This window comes from Onychostruthus taczanowskii, unplaced genomic scaffold, assembly GCF_017590055.1.
Source record: "Onychostruthus taczanowskii isolate IOZ18803 unplaced genomic scaffold, ASM1759005v1 scaffold51, whole genome shotgun sequence".
NCBI classification, from domain to species: Eukaryota; Metazoa; Chordata; class Aves; order Passeriformes; family Passeridae; genus Onychostruthus; species Onychostruthus taczanowskii.
In genome coordinates, this window is record NW_024502680.1 from 1,593,151 (window position 1) to 1,616,503 (window position 23,353).

Consider the following 23,353-nt stretch of genomic DNA (forward strand, 5'->3'; position numbering starts at 1 on the left):
ACAGCTCTTCCTTCATGACAAAAGGCAAGGGTGCCTTGCTCTAACAGACACATACCAGACTATTTAGTTCCTTCATGCAGGTGGTTATTGTACTGTTACAGGGGGGAAAATGCCTGGGGAGAACTGTGCGCTGTAGTGTTGAGTACTGGAGGCTTTTCTCTAGAAGGGCATTTAAACATAGGCTGTGAACTTTAAACTTACGGTTGCTGAGTGATTAAATCAGTCAGTGAGTGGTGAATCCAGCTTACTGACCTCTGTGGGCCTAATTATGTGCTTAATTTTAACTCTGCTTTGCCATGTTCAGTGCTGAGCACCCTCATGGAATGGGTTCAGAATCGAAGCCAGTAGTTATTAAAATACCAAATGTTGAGGCCTGGGTGATTAAGATCTATTGTTAGAGGGCAGGTTTTATCAGTAGTATCTTTTTTTGTCTGGTTTCTTCCATTTGAGTGAAAATACTATAAATAAAAGATGTGACTGACAGTTAATAAGAGACAGCATATTATCAAAAATTGACAATAAGTGATGGTGGAATGCTGAAATAGACATGAAGGGGCAAGAGAAAAATTTTCTTCTTCTTTTGGTTTTTTTTTTTTATATCATTCCTTTTTTACCCACAAGTGAGAAATGGCACTTTTGGTTTATTTTACAATTAATTTTTTGAAAATGTTTGATATCCCCTTTCATTAAAAAATTGGCTTGGAGGGCACTTCAGAGGAGCACTGTAGTGAAAGAGTGCCTGTTGGCATTGTTAAATGCTGGTTATTCATTCAAGCAATCTTTCAGTATTATGATTGAATAAAGGTAAGGTCAGAATAGATTAACCTAGCAGCCCCTTTGGGTCAAGCCAGAGGCTTTATTGTCCATTGCAGATGAAGCCTTTTGATGGAATGAAAGCAGTAGTTAGACATTCCACACAGTTTAAATTTACAAGCATTTTCTGGAAGTGGGTAAATAGGTTGTTTGTTGTGACTTGCTGTGGCTGGCCTTCTGTCTGCATTAGGAGGGAACACTTGAAAAATGTAACTTTGCTGGCTTGCACTGGGAGCTGCTTTTGTTCTTTGGTTTTGTCCCAGGTGTCAGGGAAAAGCCTCTCCCTTTATCTTGTGGTGGATAAACATTCTGTTGCTAAGAGTGGTGCTGTGCGAGACATTTACTGAGAGAGAAGATCTTTGCATTGAATTAACTCTGTCCTTTTGGTCTGTTTTCACTTCTTGCTATTTTGAATGATAAAGTGAGTGTGCCAACAGCACATTTTACAGCCTGAGAAAAGGAAACCCTGATGTTTAGAAGCTTTCAGATGCTTTTCAGATTTCATGGGGTTTTTTTGCAGCAGGGAGAACTGACTCAGACTTACTGAAAAATAGCACTTTATTCATTTGTATGGAGTGGTGTTTACTTGTGCAATTTTCATGCACAATTTACTTTTATATATACACATATATGTTAGTTTAGTCAAAGCAAAGCAGTAGTTAGCCTTGCTGCCTGTTTCTGAGGAAATCTAAGCTGCTTTTTATGCACTTTAAGCAGACAATACTGGTAATATTACATCAATGCTGATGAAATAATTTTCAAGATTACTGTGGTGTAAGAAATGGATTTTCAGTGGTCCATCACTGAGAACATAATGGTGGCAGTTAAATTTCATTGGGAAAAAGAGAGAACTTTTTTGGAAGGGCAGACACCTAAAGAGAATGTTGTTTGTTTGGTTCTTTTAAAGTTATGATCTCCTTATCTTCTTTCAAAGAAGTCAGAAGACAGTTCTGGGGACACATTTAAGTGCCCCAAGTATTAGTAATAAAGGGCTTTCTCACATGAGTAGGACTTTTGATATGAATTTGGTTAAGTACAATTCCCTCTACAGTCTTGGCACTGCAGTTGGCTGTGGGTATTTTGGACTTGAAGAGATACTGTTTGGGGTTTTCTTCTTGAAGGTAAAAATGTTATTTAAGTAGCTTTGCCCACAGCTGAAATAAGACAATTTTCACAGGTGGATTTAGTTGTGCAAAATAATTAGTCTGTAAGACCTGATTAAATACATCACAGCTGTGGGCAGGCTTCTTGTATTTGGGCTAGTGCCCAATCCATTTATATGGACAACTTCAGCACTAAGGTTGTCCCAATATTTTTCCCCTTTAAAGTTTCCAATGCTAGCAAGTGTTTTTTGCTCAAACACTGTGCTAAATCAAGCTCGTGCATGGATGTGTTTTGCTTGAATGCCTGTCTCAGGTGGTCAAGCACTGATCTGAGGAGGAAGAGCCCCACTGGCACCAACTGCAGTGAAAAATGCCCTCCCCATGAGAAGCAGGACAGAGGAATGGAAGGGCCAGCTGGCTGCTTGGGAGGCACAGCATCACAATCAGCTCCTGCAAAACCATACATTGACACAAAATCTGGGGCTCTGACAGGCTGAATGCAAGCAGGGCCCCGTGGGAGGCTTTCATGGAAAGCTGATGCATTTGCTTTCTCTTCATATTCTGGTCCATGGTGTAGCCTTGAGGTCATAACCATGGTTTTAGTCCCTCCACAGCTGTGTGTCTGCTCCAAATAGAATCACAGGCAAGGAGGAGTAAGAGCATGAGATGAGTGAGTGATCCAGGCTGTAACAGGAGCAGTGTAACAGAGGAGTGTGCCTGTTGTCATGATCCCCCCTGTCAGCCTCTGGCTCTCCACAGCTGGCTTTGTTGTGGATGCATTTTGGAGCAGGTCACTTTGTCCCACCCAGAGATGTGCCTGCCTGTCTTTGCTCCTGTGGCTGCAGCCTGAAATGCCCAGCAGAACTATTTAAATGAATAATGAAACAGGACACTTCCATTTTGTATCTCACTTTCCCTGTGATAACTGAAGATTCTCTTCACTGTTTCCTTTGTCACAGTGGTTATTTTAGGCTTGCATGTAAACAAAAGTATTATTTTAGATGGATGTCTTTGTGGTGATGACACCTGTTATTTGGGAGAGTCATCCATTCCTGCCCCAATTTCCTCATGCAGTCCCTGCACCCCTTGGGGACACTTCCAAGTGTGGCAAGTGCTTCATTGTTAGTGGATTAGGGGCAGTGTGGGTGTGCAGGCTGAAAGTTGCTGTCAGAAGAGGTCTGGATAGTCTGACAGGAAAGCTTTGTTGTGGTCAGACAGCAGAGAGAACCTGGCCTCCCTTTTCTGTGTCCTTTATGGAGTGCTAACAGGTGCCACATAAGGACCCACAGACAGCTTGGCTCTGCTCCTGTCATAGTATGCTGAGGCTAATTTGAGGTAATGAGAATCCAAACACTGCTAATTTATTTGTTCTGCTGATGGTCTCTGCACAGAGGCAGAACAAGATACTTTTAAACCTACATCACTTCTCAGTCACCAAATTACCAGCTCCCGGAAATGTGGTGAAAAACTTCAGACTCAACAGTTTAAAAGAATTACTGTTCTCTGCACTTGTTTTTACAGTAGGCAGTAGGGATTGTTCACTAGCCTCTGAAGAGAAAGCTTCTGTGAACAAACCTGGTTGTCATGAAGCACTAATTTGTCTTACTTTTCTGAAATAACATTCATTTGACCTTGATCAGTTCCAGTGTTCTCCCAACTATAGGAGGGAGGATGAGCTTTGGAGCTCTGTTCTTCTCACTTCTAGCCCACAGGGTTTGGCAAAGCTGAGCTCACCTTCTGCTTTCTACACAATGGGAAGATGCTGGTTGGGAAAGCACCTTGCTGCAGTTTCTAACAGCTGCAGGTGCCCTGACATTGCAGTGCATGCACTTTGGTTTGCCCTGTTGCCATCTGATCCAAGGAGGAAACTTGGGAAGGACATGAATGACAGAAAGGGAAGCTGCTTGTTGCAGTCCAGGACTTCTGGTTGTCAGTAAAATGCCTGAAAGTTAATGCCTAGTTGATCCATAAAGTCCTTAAGCACAAAGATTTTCCTCTGAAGCCTCCACGGGGAATGGGGATAACTGAATGGTTTCAGGGGATCTTGGATGTATAGCACCAGTGGGCCCATTAATCAGCTGATCCAAACTCTCCCAGAAAGCAGTAATACACTACACTGCACTCAGGGCTGTGCGAGTCAAAAACATTTTCTGTTTTCATTTGGCTCTGTTGCAGTGTTCCTGATACTTATTTTTACTGAATTTAGGAATATCAGCTTGAAATAGGGGTGTCTGGTTAATGGTGTTGAAGTGCAATGACATTTACAAAACAAAGACTTGGCTGTAGAAGCGCGCTCTGGTTTGAAGTAAATTACTACATGAAGTGTAGCCACAATGCTGGAGATGGATGCAGTCCAGAATCGATGAGCTATTTAAAAAAAAGCCAACCATCACCAGCAGAAACCTGCCAAAGCTCACCACCAGTGCTTCTGGTTCCTGTTATTTACTGCTGGATTATAGAAATGCAGAAATGTTGTTTTCTAAATAGGTTTTTGTAGTCCTGTACTGCTTGGTCATTTGCTCAGACAAGTTGTTCCCCACCCCTTCCCGCTTGTGTTGTGCTCTGCTGACCTTTGAGCTGGAAGTTACAGTCTCACAGCAGTGAGTTCTGCAGTCTTTCATTAAAAAGGCACATAATGTCCAATTACAATACCACCCAAACCCGTGAAGAAGAAGGTAAAGAAGGACCAGTCTCTGCCCTAAAACCTCCATCCTGCACCATATATATTACTATATTCCAAAACCCCAAACTCCTAAGTTTTCCACCCTGTCATATTACACACTCCTATTCAAACTACACTGCCATCATCCCACTTCTGTCATTCAATTTTGGAAGCCTTCTCCACAGCCTCAGATCAAATGCAGTGTTCTCTTGGGATTCAGAGTCTGTCAGCACAGAAAGTCTAAAATCCTCAGCATCCAGAATTCCAACAGGCCAGGATGCAGAGTTTGGTTTTGGCTCTAGGCAAAAATTATTTCCACCAGAGGGAGAGGCTCCACTGGAGTGTCCCTGTCCCCGTCCTGTTCCAGGCCCCAGTGGATCTGTGTTCTCCAGCAGCAGTGAGAGCTGGGGCTGTGCATGCATCCAAGGCTGCAGCATCCCTTCCCAGCTGTGAGCTGCCTGCTGGTGGAGCACTGCTGGCTGCCTTTGGGGCTGCAGGTGCAAAGCCTGAGTTCATCCCAGTGACCAGACCAGCCTTGGCTCAGCTGCTGCTGTCCTTGGTGAAGTGCAAACACAGCACTTCACTGGGTATTCTTTACAGACTTCAGGCACTTGTAGGAAGTACCTCAGTTTGGGTGTATTGGTGCTGCAGACAGATAAAGGGAGGATCAGGGAAGAGAAGATGTGTTTCCTGAAGTGGAACATCATATACCATAGGATCCCTCTAAAAATGTATTTTCTAGATTTCTAGAGACCTCGGAGAGGAAGGAATTTTGTCTGACTGTAGTCTCCTAAGGTGTTTGCTGCAGGATGGAGAGGGGCTCCTCTTGTCCTTAATCTTGGCGTGGTTGGGCTGCTTTGCCCTAAATGAGGGCATGGGCAGTAAATGAACAGGGAAATCTATCAGAAATATGAACATGCTTCCCTCTTACCCTGGAGACTGAGAATTCCAGAGCTTGGCAAGTCTAGGCCAAGATGTACCAATTATCCAGTGGTGTAATTATCCATTGTTGGGCTCACTGTCCCTTAATTCCCTTCTCCCCACGTTATCTTTTGGTTGCCACAGCAATTCTTGACAATTCTTGTCAATGTTGACTATGTGCTGATACTGTTTAATTGTGCTTCAGGTCTCCTGCTTTAAACACACTGCCTACTTGTTCCATGGTGTCCATTGATCCTGAAATTTACCATTACAAATATATTATTGCCTATAAGATTTTATCTTCTATGTGCCATGTGTGGTTTTAGAGCCCAGGGCTTTGCTAAGATTTCAGTCTTTGCATGTGGGGTGGTGGAAGGGGGTGTTAAATTCTGTCCTTCTCTCAGCAAAATAAAAAGTTTGCAATGTGCTGTTCCCTAATGCTCTCACCTTTTATCTTCTGAATGTGCAAAATTAAAATAAAATCTTGGTGGGGGCCAGGGACTGTGAGTAAATATTAACATTACGTTGTAAATGGAGATTATTGAACTCACTGTGCAGCTTATGTGTTCTGTCTGTATTTCTGAATGGTGTGAGGTGGTATTTTTTTTGGCTGAAATACTACCTGTGATGCTTTGGAACAATATCTTTTCAGAAGTTGTGTGTACATTTTGGTCAGGATTCTAGATTCAGATTGATGCTTTAATGCTGTACATTACTGAAAGAATTAATATGATTCTTACTTGGTGTCTTGTCTTGTTCCATTTTTCATAGAAATTGAAATCAGTGTGATCTGCTGTCCATGAATAATTTAAGAAATTTACTTTATTTCTATGTACAAGTTGAAAATTAAATAGGGAAAAACCCCAAATAAAAACCTAAGGTTTAAATTAACCCTACCTTTAAAATTTTCCTGTAGTGCCTATTAGACATAAAATGAGCTTGTGCAGAAGTTAATTCCAGCCTCTCATGTCCTGTAAGACTGTGTGCCTCTAGATTCTTCCCATACTGTTTCATTTCCCATAGGGTACATTACAGAAAGCAGGTATCTGATGGGTTTTTATGATTTTCACTCTTTTTTTCAAGGTTATTTAAATCGTACAGAAAAGATAATTTCCCTAATTAAACTACCAATCCCATTCTATATTTCCTTGATAGCGCTCCCCTCCTGCATCTGAAGTACACCTTTCATCCTGTATTTTCCACTGTAACCCATGCTGCTGGTCACCTGTGATCTAAATGTCAGGTACAGTAGTAATTATAGGCCAGTAATTCCAGCTTTTTGTCCCAGTATAAAAATTCAGATGAGAACAGTTTTGGCTTTTCCTGTGCTCCCTTTCATGTTAGAGATGTGTGAGCTGTAAAGATTCTGTGCCTTTACAGCCAGGATTTATCCACCTGTGATGCTGGTGTTTTATCAGCATCTCTGACTCCTCTGGAACATAAATACCTGTTGGTCTTGGTAATTTCTGTGTGTTTCTGGTTACATTAATGTATCCCTTGGCTGCTGCTTGTCATTTGGGCAGCTTGTTAGGAAGAAGAAATCACAGGTCTTTAAAAGAACACAGGAAAAATCAGAAGAATAATGGAGGAAATAAGAAAATTCTGATGACTTTATGCTTTCAAATCAAGTGGAAAAATAAATTAAAACTTATGAAGGATGCTTATTTCTAGCTGTAGAATGGAAATCACTGTCCTGCAAACCAAATTCAGTAATGATCACATCTACATTGTCTTTATAGGGTAACTACAGCTGGTGACTGTATTGTTAATAGTGGATTTCTCCTCAAACATAGGAAAACCCTCCATTAAGTCTTACCTGTTCCACTGAAATGACCTTTTAACCCCTGGCAGTCAGCAGTCACCCTTGGCAGTGCCCAGCCCTGTGAGCAGCTCAGTGTTGCAGGAATTCCTTGGTGCAGGCTTGCTTTGTGGGATGGTGCAGTTCTTCCTGCAGAGTGCACGTGCACAGCTGTGCTTGTGGATAGCTGGAGAATATTGCCAGAAGCTTACACTGGAAATCATTATATACTTATCAGTATTGAAGTTTTTGGCTGGTTATTGGGATTGCAGTGCTTTGACTTCTAAGCAAAAGTGCTGTATTGTTTAGATATCTTTGTAACATTCAATTTATTAAATACAGATTTTATGGAACTGTTTGGCCTGAGGCTTTGAAAGGACAGGATGATTCCATGTGAAGTGGTGAGAGAAATAAACATTAAATACATTTAAAAGGAAACGGCAAATCATCCAGATAAGATATCATCCATTTAGCTTTGATAATCATCATGTAAACTTTCTTCCTGAGCTTGTGTGCCTGTGGCTGCCATTTGATGCCTAGAATGTCAGCAGTTTGGGGCAGGGACAGTCACTTCATCATCTATGTATAGCTGCTTTTCAGGCAGTGTGGGTAGAAATCTAATGAACACACACACATATATATCATGTGATCATATATTTAGTTATCTTCCATCCCTGTCCATATTTCACCTGTTGGTGTTTGTATTTGTCTTTTTCTTCCTGTTCATTCTCCCCAGTGCCTTGTCAGGCTGTTGAACTGTATTTCCAGAGTAGAAAAACGTGGTGGAACTGTAGCCCAGCAAACTCATGAGGTGTTAGTTGAGCTAGAAAACGCAAAGATGGCTGGAGAAAAGTGTTTATTCATTAAAAAAAAAAAAAAAAAGACCAAAAAGCCTGCAAAAGCAAAGTGAGCAAATGAATCTGAGGGCTTGGCCACCTGGTGTCTCCTTTATTGTCCTTTCTTCTGGAGTTGCACACCTAATTCACAGCCTTGTTGTGAAATTTCTGTTATCTCCTTCTTGGGCTCTAGAAGGTGGGTGGTTTTCTCCCTTTATTTCCCTTTTGTTTTCACATGGTGTTTCCATCAAGAAATGCCCAGTGTGATTCCCTCCAGTCCCTCAGCCCAGTGACTCTGCTGCTGGCTGTGGGAGTGCTTCAGGAAATCTTCTGAAATCCAATTGTTCTCCCCGCAATCGAATTCTTGCTTGCCAAAGTCAGGCTGACATTTTGAGAAAGAAGTGGATGAAGTTCTGAGAAAGAATGTGTTCTGACAAATTTCTGAATAGGAGTCTAAGTGTATGAAGATCCTGCACGAAGGATTTATTTTTTGTTTTTACTTTTGCTCCAAAGTGTTTTTTGGAATGAAAAGACCGCTGACTGTCAGTTTGGGGGTATTTTAATGATAATTCAGCTTTTTATTACACATCCTTCTCTCCCAAAGATGATCAGTTGTTAAAAATTACTTTTGTTGTTTTATTAGCCCTTTTCCTGTGAATTTGAAAACAGGAGAGGCACTTTCTTAAGCCATTTCTGGAACCAAAATTGTAGAATTTTTTTGAGCAAGAGTGTTGGTACTGCAATATTATAAACGTTGGGCAGTTCAGTAAAAATATGAGTAAAACCCTTACAGAAAGGACTATTTACTGTAAATTCTTCATTTCCACCATTGCATTTTCAGACTTAAAAAGAAAATTACTGGGACTGCAAGGTTAAGAGAGCAGAATGTCAGAGCAAGTGTGTTCAGGGGAGCACAGGAGATAGAAATAGCTTCCAGTCTCAGCTCTGTGCCCCAGTGATGGTGGCATTTCAGTTTGCAGTGTGCCAACTGTAGACTCAGTGGATGAATATTGTACTCAGAAAATAAAAAAATTTTTTTTTTAGGTTTACATATACACTGCCATTGAGGGTTTTTTTGCCTTGGTTTAGAGGGCAAAGGTAGAATGACTTAGATTATTTTGGGGTTTTTATCCAAATTAATGAATCTGTTATGCAGATGTAATCTGTTTCTGCTTTTAGAGTAATTTGAATGTATGCCTTTTAGTAATGCTGTGTAACATGATGCATTACTGATCTAAACTGTTAGGTGTGTCTAGTTGTAAAAAAAACAGAATGAAGTTTTCTTTTCACACCGTTATTGACAGAAGGTGACCCGTTGCTGTTGTGGGGTATTTTATTGATGGGCTGGGGCTGCAGGTGAAGCCCTAAGTCACTGTGACAGTGCTGGGAAGATCACAGTTCCTGTAACACAAGGGAAAGGAGCACAGACAGATGGAGGGTGTGCAAAACCTACAGGGTCGTGTTTTTCAGTGTAAGAGAGAGCTTCTGAGTTATGTTGGGATTTTTGGATCAGGGTTCAGGTTTGATCTTAGTTCACAATTTCCTTGATACTCTGGAGTGTCATGGCTTCCCTGGTCACCCATCAGCTGAGAGCTTTGGGGTTGGCAGGCTTGGAGGAGACTTTAGTTTGGAAAGAGATGTACTTGATTTTTAATGAGCTTCTTCATGGGCTTACTTCAGACAAAACACATTCAAAAGTTTCCAGATTTGTAGCACACTTCGGAGGCAGGGAAGCTAACCCTGATGGTGTGGGTTTTTTGTGTGTGGGTGATTGTGTCCTTTTTTTTGTGATTTTTTTTTTTTTTGGTTGCCCCATGGCAAGGGTGTCAGAGGTGCTTTGGAGCAGCATTTGGACCAGCCCTGTGTACACCAGTGTGGGGAAAGTGGCATTTTTAAGGAAATGCCAGTATATCCAAGAGGTGTCTGCTCAAATCCATGGTATGTGAACACAATTCTCACTAAAACCGACTTTTCCATATGATTTTTAATGGACATGGCTTTCCATCTGTCCTCAGAAGTATCAGTGAAATGACATGTGCAGCATATCAGATTTGAAGTTAATGAGGATTCCTGGTCCTGTGCCTTTTTCATGGACATCTGTTTGGATTGCATTCCTCCACTTTGGGCTGTGCAGATGGAGTGTAAATATTCTGGAAGCAGCTATTGGATTGTGCCTTTTGTTTGCTATTTTCCTGAGAGTTGGGTTTTTCTTAAATGAAGTACTGTATCTCTTAGTTTTATCACCAGCCTGACAAAAAGCTCAAAACATTTTCTCTGCCCTCAGATATCTTAGATTTGGGGATTAGGAAGATTTGTGTTGTAAATAAAATGTGCTGCATTATTTCCTGTCCATTTCAGTGGGGAAAGGATTGATGCTGCTTCCTAGCAGCTTCCCATTGAAATTGAAACTTAAAATTTTAAGTTTTATTTCTTTGCATTATCAGTAAAAAAAAAAAAAAAAAAAAAAAAAAAAAAAAAACTTTTTCTTTATTTCTTTACATTATCAGTTAAAAAAAAGAGAAAAAACTATTCTAAAATATTTAATTCTTGCTACATTTTTCTTTTAATTATTATTAATAAAATATTCTTTATGCCATTAAAAATTTTAAACCTACTCCTAATCCTATCTCACAACAAAAAATAAATACATTAATAATTAACCAACACTAAAGCCCACCACACTCATCAACACATTAATTAAAAAAATCTCAAAATTAAACAAAAAATCTAAAATTAACAAACCAAAACCACTACACCCTCCCCCTGTTCTTCAGACTTGGTGTGGAGAAGCTCTTGGCTTTGGAGTGAATCTGAGTGAAAGCAATGCAAGAATAGGACTTGGAAGTAAGAAATTTATGGGTCATGACTTTCCTGCCTACTCCCAGATTCTTCCCTCAGTCCTACAGTCCTATTCATAGCAATTAAAGGGTGTTTCTTCTCAGATGTGAGAGGATCCAACTGTTTTGTCCTGCTGAAAATAACTTCATCTGCTCTGAATCTTTTCATTGGAAAGAGAACGGCTTGAGATTGGCTCTCTTCATTTTCCTGTATTGAGACTTCTGTCTTTGTACCATGCTAAAATTAGATGTTTACATTTGGAAGGTAAGTATTGATGCAAACCTTCATGGATTCTTGAGAGAAAGAAGAGCTTTAACAGTTCTTACCCTTCCTGCTGCGACTGTTTTGCAGTTGTGTAACTTTTTTTCTGATTTGTGCTGTCAGATGCTTGTGAGAGCTTCCCCTAGTCTGTTTTAGATTGCTGTGGGAAAGAGGTTTGTCTGTAGGGGATAGAATAATTTCTTTACCCTTTCTGTTATTGCTTTTGTTGGGTTTCATAGCATTTATTGTAAACAGAAGGCTGTGGACTGGAATAGAGGCTTTTCATAACAATACACTGTGTCTCTCTGGTACCAGGATTTTAGAGATGCACATGAGAAACATGGAACTTCTAGAACTCTTTTTTGCCCCTTTTAGCTGTGTTCTGAGAAGGCTTCTTCGTAGTATCTGCATTTCCCATGCATGACCAGGACTGCAGGAGCTGCTGGAATGTTTGAAGCCCTGTGCCCCACTGGCACCTTGTGCAGAACTCACTGCTCTGGGAACCTCTCCTCATTCCTTCTCTCCATGACCAGGCTTAGCTTTCCCCAGCCCAGCTGCAGAGTCCTGTTCCACCCAAGAACAGTGCTCCTACAGCTGGGTAGGCAGTAATTTTGGGTGGATAAATAGCATTCTGAGAAACAACAGCTGACAGGCAGGCAGAAAGCAGTTATCTAAGCTAGAACCTCTTTTCTACATGCATTTAATCACTTCCTCATGTGTTACATCCTCCTTTTCTCTCTCAGTAGTTTTGGGCCAGGTGGTTGTGTGAAAGTCCTAACAGAAAATATGGCCTAATCTCTCTGGAATACCTTCCTTCTGTTTCTACCTGGGCAGATGGCTCTAAGGAAAAGTTTTGATATGTGTCAAAGAGCTGATTTTTATGTTTTCCTGTGCACTAGAAATCAGAAATCAGGGCTATTTGATGATTTAGTCAGGCATCTGACTTAGCAGGAAATAATCCAGATGCCAGTCATATTGGTGTGTAGTTAACATTAAATATGAGGAATTTTTATATTTTAAAAACACAGAGATGTGTGGGTCTCTGAAATGCTCTTACAGACTGCTGAATCTGAGGCACTTCTTTTTGCTGAGCAAATGGCGTGAAAAGAGGCTGTTGAGGTTTGGCAGGACTCACCTCCTGTAGCACATTGCATCCTTCCTTCTTCACTGAACTTGGCAGAAAAGGAGCACGTGGTAGTTGTAAACATGAGGCATAAAATGCTGGAACACTGCAGAAAAAATAATGGCACAGAGAATGGGAGTAGGTCTAAAGTTACAAATACAAAAACCAAATTCAAGGAATAGTTTTGTTTTTTTAATGCTTTAAACTTCACACTCCAGAAATACTAACTTCTTCAAGTATAGTCAGCTGGAAAAAAATTGTCAGAAAATTTGAAAGCCAGCAAATTTATTGCCAAAAAAGTTAACGTTTTAGGGGAACTAGCAAACAAATGTGAAATCAAAGAAATAGCAGACCACGTGCAGGAGGGTGAATCCTTTTAACCCAGACTGCTCTTCTGTTGATTGTTTTGGGTTAGTTATGAATATATCAGTCTTCATGTATATACCTAATTTCAGTACCCTTGGGAATAATGGAAGAGTGCATCTGTGCACTAGGAGTAAAGGGAATTTTAGTGATTCAGAAGGGTTTCCTTGAGAAGTTCCTGCTGAAGCCACTGCTGTCCTGGAGTCACTGCAAGGATTTATGTGGCAGTGACTGATATTTATAACTCTCACGAAGGTGAGAGCTTTCAGGCATGCAGGTTCTGTCCCTGAGCATGAAGCTACTGAACAGTGCTGGCAGATATTAGGAGGATATAGTACCAGTGAGTGATGAAGTAGCTCTTACCAAGATGAATATTGTTTTTTACCTGCAAACACAGGAATGAGAGAGAGTCTGTGGCTGTGTTTGAGGGTTTCCAGGATGAGGGAAGAGATGAGAATCTTGACTTCATGTTTTAGAAGGTTAATTTATTACATTATGATATTATATTATATTAAAATACTATACTAAAAAGAACAGAGAGAAAGGATTTATCAGAAAACTAGAAAGGAATGGAATGAATAATAAAAGCCCGTGACTCTCAGAAAGTCTGACATAGCTGGACCATGACTGGTCATTAAGTAGGAACAGCTCACATGGACCAATCAAAGATGCACCTGTTGCATTCCACAGCAGCAGATAATTATTGTTTTTCTTTTCCTCTGAGGCTTCTTAGCGTCTCAGGAGAAAAAAATCCTGGCAAAGGGATTTTTATAAAATATCATGGTGACAGGAGTCTTCTCTGATTTAAATGTATGTAGTCTTTACAAAACAGAATATAGCATTGGCCTTGGCTGTGGCCCAAAAGCAGTTAAAAACCCTGATAATCTTTGCACTGATTTAATTGAGCTTGGGCCCTGGCTCCAAGGATAGGATGGAACTAAAGCTTTTCAATAATGATGCCAAAGAAAAGGGAAGGCTTCTGTTTCCCTGGTGAAGATTACTTTATTGGGATGTGCCATGGAATATACTGTTAAGTGGCAAATGAGTTAACTGCAATGGGTATGAGCCAGCTTGAACTCATTACTGAAAAACCTCCTTCTGGCAACCTGCAAAAATGGATTCCTGAGAGAAGCATCATTCATTGGGTCCTGCTGGGGGACAGGAGGAAGTCAGGAAGTGCCAAAACATATGAGATACAAAAAATGTAAAGTACTGATATATGCATATGCAAAGAGAGGCAGGCACATGCTCTTTATTATTTGGATTTAATAATACATTTTATGGAGATTTAGTTCTGCAGGGGAAGTAAATGTATGAAGAACCAAAACCCACTCTAGTTAATTTTTGTTGAAAACAAAATTACTCTTATGACCTCCTAATGTTTTAGCTTACATGCTAAATGTAGCAGCAAAAATACTCTTTCACCACTACCTCCCTCCAGGTTTTGAGACTGTTTATCACACCTACCTCACTCTTGCTGCTTCTGTACGTGGTGGCAAAATTTGGAAAAGATGGAGGAAGAGGACCAATGCTTTGATACTCAAATGTGCAGAGTAACTTCTGCAAAGGGTATGAGAGGAGGCTAGTGTTCGAACAAAACAGATATTTGGTTTCACTAGCTATGCCAATACAGTGGGGAAGGAAAATGGACTTGCTTGCAGTCTGAGACCTTCATAGTTCTGTGGCTGAAGAATTTCTATGTCCAAAGTATCAAATCATGTCATAAAAGGTGCCATCCTTCCCTGTTAACCTTTCATTTTCTGTTACTATTATATTTTCTAGAAAAATCCCTTTGCCAGGATTTTTTCCTGGGAAGCTGAGAAGCCTCAGAGAAAAATGAAAACAATAATTATCTGATTTGCTTCTCTTGTGTTTTGCTGTTTTGAAATGTAGTTTGGACATGGTTTACCAACAGGTGCATGTTTGATTGGTTTCATGTGAATTGTTTTGACTTAATGACCAATCATGGTCAGGCTCTGTCAGGACTCTGGAAGGAGTCACCAGTTTTCATTATCACTCTTTGTAACCTTCTGTCTTCTGTATCCTTTCTCTACTCTTTAGTATAGTTTTAGTATAACATTCTTTAATATAATATAAAATCATAAAATAATAAATTAGCCTTCTGAGAACACAGAATCAAATCCATCAGTTTTCTTCCTCGACAGGGACCCCAAAAACGACCACAATTTTCCAATATCCTCAGGCTGCCTTCCTTCCAGCAAAGCTGTTGCTGTTCCATACCAAATCTTTTTTGGGTGTCTGAGGCTGTTGAGCAGCAGCACACCTGACATCCCTCTCATCCTGCTGAGCAGTTTGCTTCTGCAGCAGATCTGAGGCTGGAGCTGGGGGCACTGGTTAAAGTGGAAGAAAAGTCTGCTCATTTCAGTCTGTCCTGCTGGTAGGGAGCTCCTGTGTGTGTGGATCCCGTGGGTCAGTCACTCTCTTTGCTGCACGCATTAAGCATGTGCATGTGGCACTTGATAGCATGAGCTGTCACTTCTTCTGAGTGCACAATGAACTTCAGAGTGGAGGGGAGCTTTTTAATGAGTCAGGTATGCTTTGGTTGTAGAGCAGGAAGTGTCATTTCAGTGGTCTGAATCAGAATTTGTTGTAGTTTTTTTGCATTTTCATCTAGACATTTTCTAATGGGCTATGAGGTTAGTCATCTGGTTTTTTTTTTTTTTTTTTTTTTTTAAAGTATTCACCAAACTTCCTCCCTCCCTTTCTTTTTCCTAAGTATGTTCATTAGGTCTGAGCAGCAAGACTAGCCTCAACAATTTTACTTTTGCAGAAAGGAATACCCAAGAATTCAAGGACAAATAAGACATGTACAAAAGCTGTGTAAAAAGAAATATGTACCTGCACATCTACCCACTGTGGGCTTAGCAATAACGTGCTGATGAATAACAAAGATAAAATAAGGATGGGGATGGCACAGCTTCAAGGAAAATGCAAAGAACTAATGAAGGTTTCAAAGATCTTTAAATTATCTCTCTGTATCAGAAAACTGATTCTCCTCATGGCTCCTTGCAGGTGGAGTAACTTGAGTGAAGGCTTTTGAGTTTCACCAGGTGTAACTGGTGTAAATCACAGCAGCATGAGACCCACGGTGATTTATCTTGTGATGGCAGAGACAAATCTTATCTGAACATTCCTGGTTCTGTAGAGGATGAAACGTTCATTTTCCTGTCATCATTCAAGGCAATAGATAGTTTTATCTAATTTTATAATCTGTCTGAACAGAGCAGTTTTGAGGCTATAAACATTATTTAAGGATGTGCTTTCTTGTATTTCTGAAACCATCATCAAGGTCTTTTCCTCAAGCAGACATCTTTTCTATAGGTCTGCTTTTGATCTTATTTTATGACTGATGGGCTTTATAGCAAGTTTTAGTGAGTTTTTATTTCAAGATCAATAAAACTGAAATACTAAAAGCAAAGTGCAGGCTTCCAGCCCACCCACTCTTTCCCTCACACACTGTGACACAGCTTTTGGGACTGCTGTCATATCAAGTGCCACCAGGCCACGTGCTGGGTTTGCTGGTGTAGCACAAGGCCCTCTTTAAGCAGGAATCACAATGGAGCTGTTCTGATGCTGCATGTTGATTAAAAATTTGGGTGGTAAGATTACACCCTGACAGGATGGAAGCACAGTCAGATATGAATATACCAATCTGCATTGCTTAAAATAACAAAACCAGTCATGTTATCCAGAACCTCAGAGTTTTGAGGACTTAGGGTGCACTTGCAGTGGGTAAGGCTGCTAGGTGAGGAGAGAGTAAGGGAGGCAGTTCCCTGTGTGTGGTATCCAAGCCCTTTCCCTGTGGGAAGTGCTGGAGAGCAGCCCCACACATCTGCACCCAGGCCCACCAAGAGCTGCTGACATAATGCATTGTTTTATCATGTCCATGCCTGAGAGAAGGGACTGGACGTGCTGATGTGCATCAGCATCACTGCGTGCTTGTCCTGACCAGAGATCACCGTGCTGTAAACCCAAGATGAGTTTCTGAAGACAGCCCCTTCTCCTGGCAGAGATGTCTGCAGCCAGGGAGACGGGAAGAGGGAGGCTTCGAGGTCCTGGGCTCAGGTTTTCCCCCGAGTTTTCAAGATGGATGGTGAGGCTCCTTCCCAGTCAGACTGGGTGTTGGCAGGGCCCCAGAGCCACGGCTGCTCTTCACTGCTCAGCCAGGGCAGGAGGAGCAGTGCGGGGCTGGGCTCCGGCCCTGGCAGCCAATTCTGCCTGCAGTGAAGAGCACTCAACCATCCTCCTGCCGTGCTGAGTGTCACAGTGTAAGGTGGAACCAAAAGTCTGTGTTCTGTCACCATCTCCCTAAGCTGTTAAAACCAGGTGGGGCACTGTTCTTTACCCCTTCAATGACTCATCCCTGATAACTCCCTCTGGGGACTCTCTTCTGCTGAGGGGCCATCAGGTCTCATTGCATGGCTGATAGTTGTCCCTCAGGACAGCTCCTCATTCTCGTCTTCCTTACACAGCCGTCTGCTGTGGCTCACTGGCTGCACAAGCCAGGGTCAGCCCTGGATTCATGTGCTTTAAAGACAGACAGACACATAGTTAGGTTCTTTATTGGCTTGGGACCAAAGAACTCAGCATTCTGGAGATCAAACATTTTGATTTCATACAAGTTTTATTGGTCTGCCAGGATATGAGTTTCAACAGCCTGAGGGCTCTTGAGTGAAGTAACTCAAGTCTATTTACACGCTAACCTTTGAATTTCTCACATTTGCGTGCATGACAATTTATTTAAATAAAAAATTGGATATAAAAATGGAATTAAGCCTTTATGATGACCTTTAGAGTAGTTTGGACACATTCTCATCTTGGCTTGCTTTTTAAAATTGATGCAGTTATTGATCCATGATGTGGGAAATGAAATTTTATCTGAAATGGTTTTAATATTTGTGTTGAGCTGTAAGTGAGAAAAGACTTTTTCTTGTTAGTATTTGGATGCTATTTGTGGTTGGTTGTTTTTGTTTCCAGTGTAGCTTACAAACATAGAGAACTGTGGATGTGTTCATTCTTTTATTCTCAAATTTGGACTCTATTTAGATTCTGCCTATGGTTTTATCTCTGGTTGTGCTTGTTGTATGAAGAAGGAGGACCTTGGCATTTTAGTTATTAAAGAGTTGTACTCTTCAATTTAAAAAAAAAGTAATTAATCTTTTAGATATGCATGTTGTGTAAAACAAAGTTCCAAATATTTTTCATCCCACTTGGTTTTGAGAACCATTTAAGGTTGTCAGGTTAAACTGTATTAATTAAAGCATGAATCTATGTGTAATGTTTTAGAAGTGGCAATTATAGAGAAGTAACATGAATATCCTTTACTTACAGTGGAAAATCATGTGAAAACTTCAGCTGTATGGTTGTTTTGTTTTGTTTTGTTTTTAAAAAACTTGTAACTCAGAACAAGTCCTAGAATTTATTTCAGAATTATTCTGACTTAGGACAGTGGTCAGTCAACATAAAATTGCAGATCAAGTTGAAATGTATGGGAGAGTCACACCTAACCATACCCAAAAGAAAAATAATGGAAAAAAAAAAGTGGGAGAATCACATTCTGCTTAAAATCTGTTTTGAAAATATAAGTAATAATTCTGACACCAGCAAATCTGAACCCATATAATCTGCTGACCGAAAAGACTGTGCCTTGTGATTTCCTCTCCTTTACACCAGGAGGTTTCCACATGCAGCATCTTTGCTTTTGAGGTCTGGCCATGACCCTGTGTGATCTGTTAAATAGCTGGAAAAGCACACTGAGATAAGGCACATGAACATTGTGTAGTGTGGACACTATTGCCTATAAATTGAGGAACAGAATTCATCAAAACTCTGTGTGCGTATCTTTGGCTGGTGCCAGGAAGAATTAAAAGAAAAGAAATTGCCCTCCTCCCATTTTTTTTTATGGAAAATGATTTTTTTTTTCAATCAGCATTCTTGAGGTGTGGCATTCCTTTCTAAAAGAACCCATTCAGCACATCAGAGAGGCTCTGGGAGTTCCCTGCTGTCCCTGTGTGGGATTAGAGTGTTTCTATTTACAATTCATCAACTTGATTCAAATCAGAGCCAGACTGAATCTTAACTCTGTGAATGTTCTTCATCATCTCTGACTAAACAGATCTTTTTCCCTGGAACAGAATCCGTGTGCTTTGCAGTTACACCTGCAGTCAAAAGACTTCTGTTGATAATGTTAGAATTCCAGAAAAATAGAGCTAAAAATCCCACCTAGATCAGCATTAGCAGCACCTGGCACTCATTGCATTTTCAAATCAAAATGCTGCAGTTGGGACATCAAAAGTCATGTTCCTGGTGCCTTGTTAGTAACAAAACCCAGCCCAAAACATCAACATACATGCACATCTCAGTGTCTCAAACTAACCTTGGATAGCTTCTCACTGTAGGCAGCAGGATCTCCTGGTGAAAAATAATATTTATTAACTACTTTCCCAGTCATATTATTTATTAAATCCACATTGAACATGTTTGCCAGCAGGATAAAATGGTTTTGGCTGTACGGCATTACAATGAGCTATTCCAAAAAAAATTTAAAGAAAAAAGCAAAAAAATGCTATTTTTAATAAAAAGAAGCCAGATGCTGACTTCATGTATTCTGGGTAAAGAAACCCTATGTAAATTCCATGCTCCTCAATGATTCCCCTTAGTGAAATTATATCTAGTGTTTTGATCCACTGCAGTTTTTAATGCACTAACATCTTTTGGCTCGAGAGGCTCTTTATTCTTTCCAGACCAATAAATCTGTGACTGTTGCACTAGGCTGGTTTTAGTGTTTTTTGGCAGTATGTAACTCATGTTGCCTGTTGATGATTTCTTTGGGTTTTTTAGTACTCTCTGACATATTCTCTTCAATCAGTACATCTTCTAATAAAAAAAGTGATGTCTTTTCTTTTGTTTTTATAAATTTTGAAGTGTATTTTCAAATAAAACTATTTTAACTGTTTAGGTTCCAGTGAAAAAGAAAAAATAAGCAATTATGACTACTATTATATTATACTATATATATTACACTATATATAATATATTATTATATTATGTTATTATTAAGTTCCAGAGGTTTAAATATAGGTATGACAAATATGTCATGGCCATGATTTAAATCTGTCAGCAGAGACCTTGCAGGCTGTGATTCTGCACACACAGTGACTCTTGAAGGCAGGAGTAGAAGCACACAGGTGAGACCTCAGGAGCAGGATTTAGTGCCATGTCTGTTCCTATTGGTGTCTGCTCCAGTCCCAATTTTCAGTTTAAGTGTGTTCTCCTCTGGACTGGATGAAATTATTGGATGGCAGTGGACGGAGTTGGGTTTCACACTTTTTTCCTATGGGATGTCTTGAAATAAAAGGTGGCAAGGAATCATCTAAGGAATGCTCAGACAGAAATCTGCCCAGAAATGCTCGGGGGAATGTTTAAGAGCTTTACCTCTCCCAGGTTTTCCATGTGCCATGCCAGTGATGTTCATCTTCAGTGTAGGTCTTCCAGGTCAAATTCCATGGTAATGAAAAATTGAGCTTTCTAGCAGTAGAGGAGATTTTGGCTGTGTGTTTTCAATTGTGTGTGCAGAGGATAGAATGTTGGGAGTGCCGTTAGAATGGCATGGGACACTCCAGATTTATTCCACCTGCAAGTGGCTGCTCACAGCAGCGTTATGGAGTAGTGGCTTTTGGGACAGAGGAAGGATTGCAGGACAATGAGTCTGCAGGGAAAGAAGAGGAAATCCCAGGTCTCCCTAGTAAAGTTTTAGAGGAAATAGGTGCAATTTTGTTTCTGGAGGTGAACAGTCAGTGGTAGGTGAGGTCTTTTAGAAAAGGAAAAAATTGCTGAGTAAAGAGGGGCTGGGACTCTGTGGGGATTGAGGGCATTGCAGCTTGCAGGAGAGAGAAGGATTTTTCTATTGCAGATGCAGAGGATTGTGGGGAAGAAAAAGGCTGGAAAGATTCAATGTATGCGTTAATGATGTCCCTGAAGAGGAAGCCAGCAGTAATCCCATTCTCCTCATCCAGAAACTTCTTATTCAGAATCAGAGCTTCCTGACAAGGAGATTTTAAAGGAAAGGTGCTGACTTCTGAAGCTTGGGATCTTGATACGTGTCTAAAGGATTTAGGCTCTTCTCTTGTAATAGGAGCAGCTTAACTAGTAGCCTAGTGAGTGCTCCACCTTGATTTCAAGTGACGTAATTTAATTTCATCCTCAAAAGGTTTTTCTGTGCATATGGAGGGGAGAATATTTTCAGGAGCTTGTTAGGGACAAGCAGTGCAGGGCAGCCCAGAGGTACCAGACAAGCTAATCTGTCAAGGCCAAGGTGCCCCAAACCAAACCAGGATTTTCTTACGAATCTTTGTCACAAGAAAATTTTTGTTTGACTTTGATTTTGATACTGATAATATCATAAAGTCTGGACTGCAATGTTGGTTTTCGTGGATCTTGTTTTTCGCCTTTCTTTTAAGAGGGCTCAGCAGTTTCCATACAGAAAAAGGAAATCAAGTGCTCCTGTTGATGTGATTTTATGACTCTAAAACCAGGGGCCATCTGTATTGGAAAAAGAGGATTTTCGAAATTCTTTCCTGTAGTAGAGGTTATATCATGGCAGTAAGTGCTGCGAGCTGTCAGTATGGCCTAATGCTTGTGATGATTCAAGGATTATTCTGTATTCTGTGTATCTTGCAGAGTGTGATTTATAATGGGCAGTACTTTTTTAAAAAAGAGAGTTCATTTTTCAGTATAATTCTTCTTGTTTCTGTAAAACTCAGATGCGTGCAGTGGTTCTAAATAGACCAGCACTCCCCTGCAGCATGACCATTTTCCCTGCTGCCAACCTCCCATATTTCTGTTTTAATAGCCTATGGAAATGGAACTGTTCTCTACTTTACACATCATTTACTTTATGTAGTGAATCACTCAAAGCAGCGAAACTGAAAATTAATGACCAATTCATGTGTTTTTTACTGAAATTAAGACTTCAATACTGTGCTGTTAGTTTCTTGTGATAGAAAGTTGAATGCTTTTCTGATCAGAACAATAATCTTAAGAACGCAGTGTCCAGAGAAGGGAAGGGAGCTGGGGAAGGGGCTGGAGCACCAGGAGCAGCTGAGGGAGCTGGGGGGCTCAGCCTGAAGAAGAGGAGGCTTGGGGGGACCTTCTTGCTCTCCACAACTCCCTGGGAGGAGGCTGGTGATCGTGGAGTGAGATGGGGTCAGTCTCTTCTCCCAGGTAAAAAGGGGACAAGAAGAAATGGCCTCAAGTTGTGCCAGAGGAGGCTTGGATTGGATATTAGGAAACATTTAATTAATTGTCAGGCATTGGAACAGGCTGCCCAGGGCAGTGGTGGGATTTAGAACCCATAACCTGTGGAGGGATTTAGAAGCCATGGATGTGGCACTTGGGGACATGGTTTGCTGGTGGAGCTGGCAGTGCTGGGTTAGTGCTTGGACTCAATAGCCTTAAAGGTAATTTCCAACCTAAACAATTGCAGGATGTTAGGGTGTTCCAAGCCTCAGGTACGTGTGCAGATACTAAAGCAATGCATTGCCCTTCTTCCCAGCAAGAAAGTGTGGCTGGCTGGCTTGCTGAAGGACAGGAGTGAGCTCCCTCAGCAGCCACTTGTTGATTAACTTTGAACATTTTGGAAGAGCAAGCTGGACTTTCAGCCTTACATCATTACAGGTTAGCAAATATATTTAAAGAAATTTCATGAAGGCTCTGATGGAAGTAACTTCTGGTTCTTGCCTCTTCACATGAGAGCAGGGTCAGGGCAGAAGCATCTGTCACTAGAGATTGCTGGCTGTTGATTTGGGTGCGTTTGAAAGTTGTTGAGAATCATGGTCTGTGACCAAGTCCCATAGAGTGCTGATCAAGTGCAGAGATTTTACAAAGAAGATGCTGTGTGGTAATTCCTGTAGCCTTTAAAGGATAAATAGGTTTTTAAAATATATAGGAAAAGATGAAAACTGCTCTAGATTCATACACCTAGGTTGAAGCTGACCCCATCACTAATGGAGTTCATGTATTTTCTGCCTAGTTCACTCATACAGAAGTTGCTCTTCCTGCCTTGGAGAATGGCCTTTCATATCAATCAGAAATTTCCAACCCAGGGGATAAAGCCTAAGGTGGGAGATTCGCTCAGTAATTATGCAGTTGGAACTCTTTATTGCTCCACAGAGCTGGAATCTGAGAGACCATTCATGTTACACTGCAGGCATCAGGGCTTGCAGCAATGCTGGGAAAAGGGATGAAATTTCACATTTTCACCTGTCCAGAGGGTTGAGTTTGAAGTAAGTTGTCCCCCACAAGACCTGTCCTAGTTGAGAGAACTGCCAGTGTTCTACAGCTCAGACAAGGACATGTGTATTGGTATGAGAGCAGTTCTGAGTACACTGAGTGTCAGAGAGTGCGTTATTTTCAGAACACTGTAAGGGAGTTAGGAGTTATAGGTGTAATTAGTGTTTTCTTTCAGCTTTTTGCTAAATGTAGATTGACTTTTTAAGTACTTAGTGTTTTGTGTTCAGTTATTCCAAATTCATATTCCGGTGGGTAATGGAAGTAAAACAATCTTCTTTTCTTTTTGGAAGAGATTATTTGACTGCTTTTGGGTGCTAGAGATGT

The 23,353-nt window shown here is 40.7% G+C and overlaps 1 protein-coding gene across 2 annotated transcripts in view; it reads left to right on the plus strand.

The window, feature by feature from the left end:
* The window catches only part of LOC121342182 (glypican-5-like), a 346,855-nt gene that overhangs the window by 23,731 nt on the left and 299,771 nt on the right, over positions 1-23,353 (plus strand). The gene's annotated exons all lie outside the window — the stretch shown is intronic.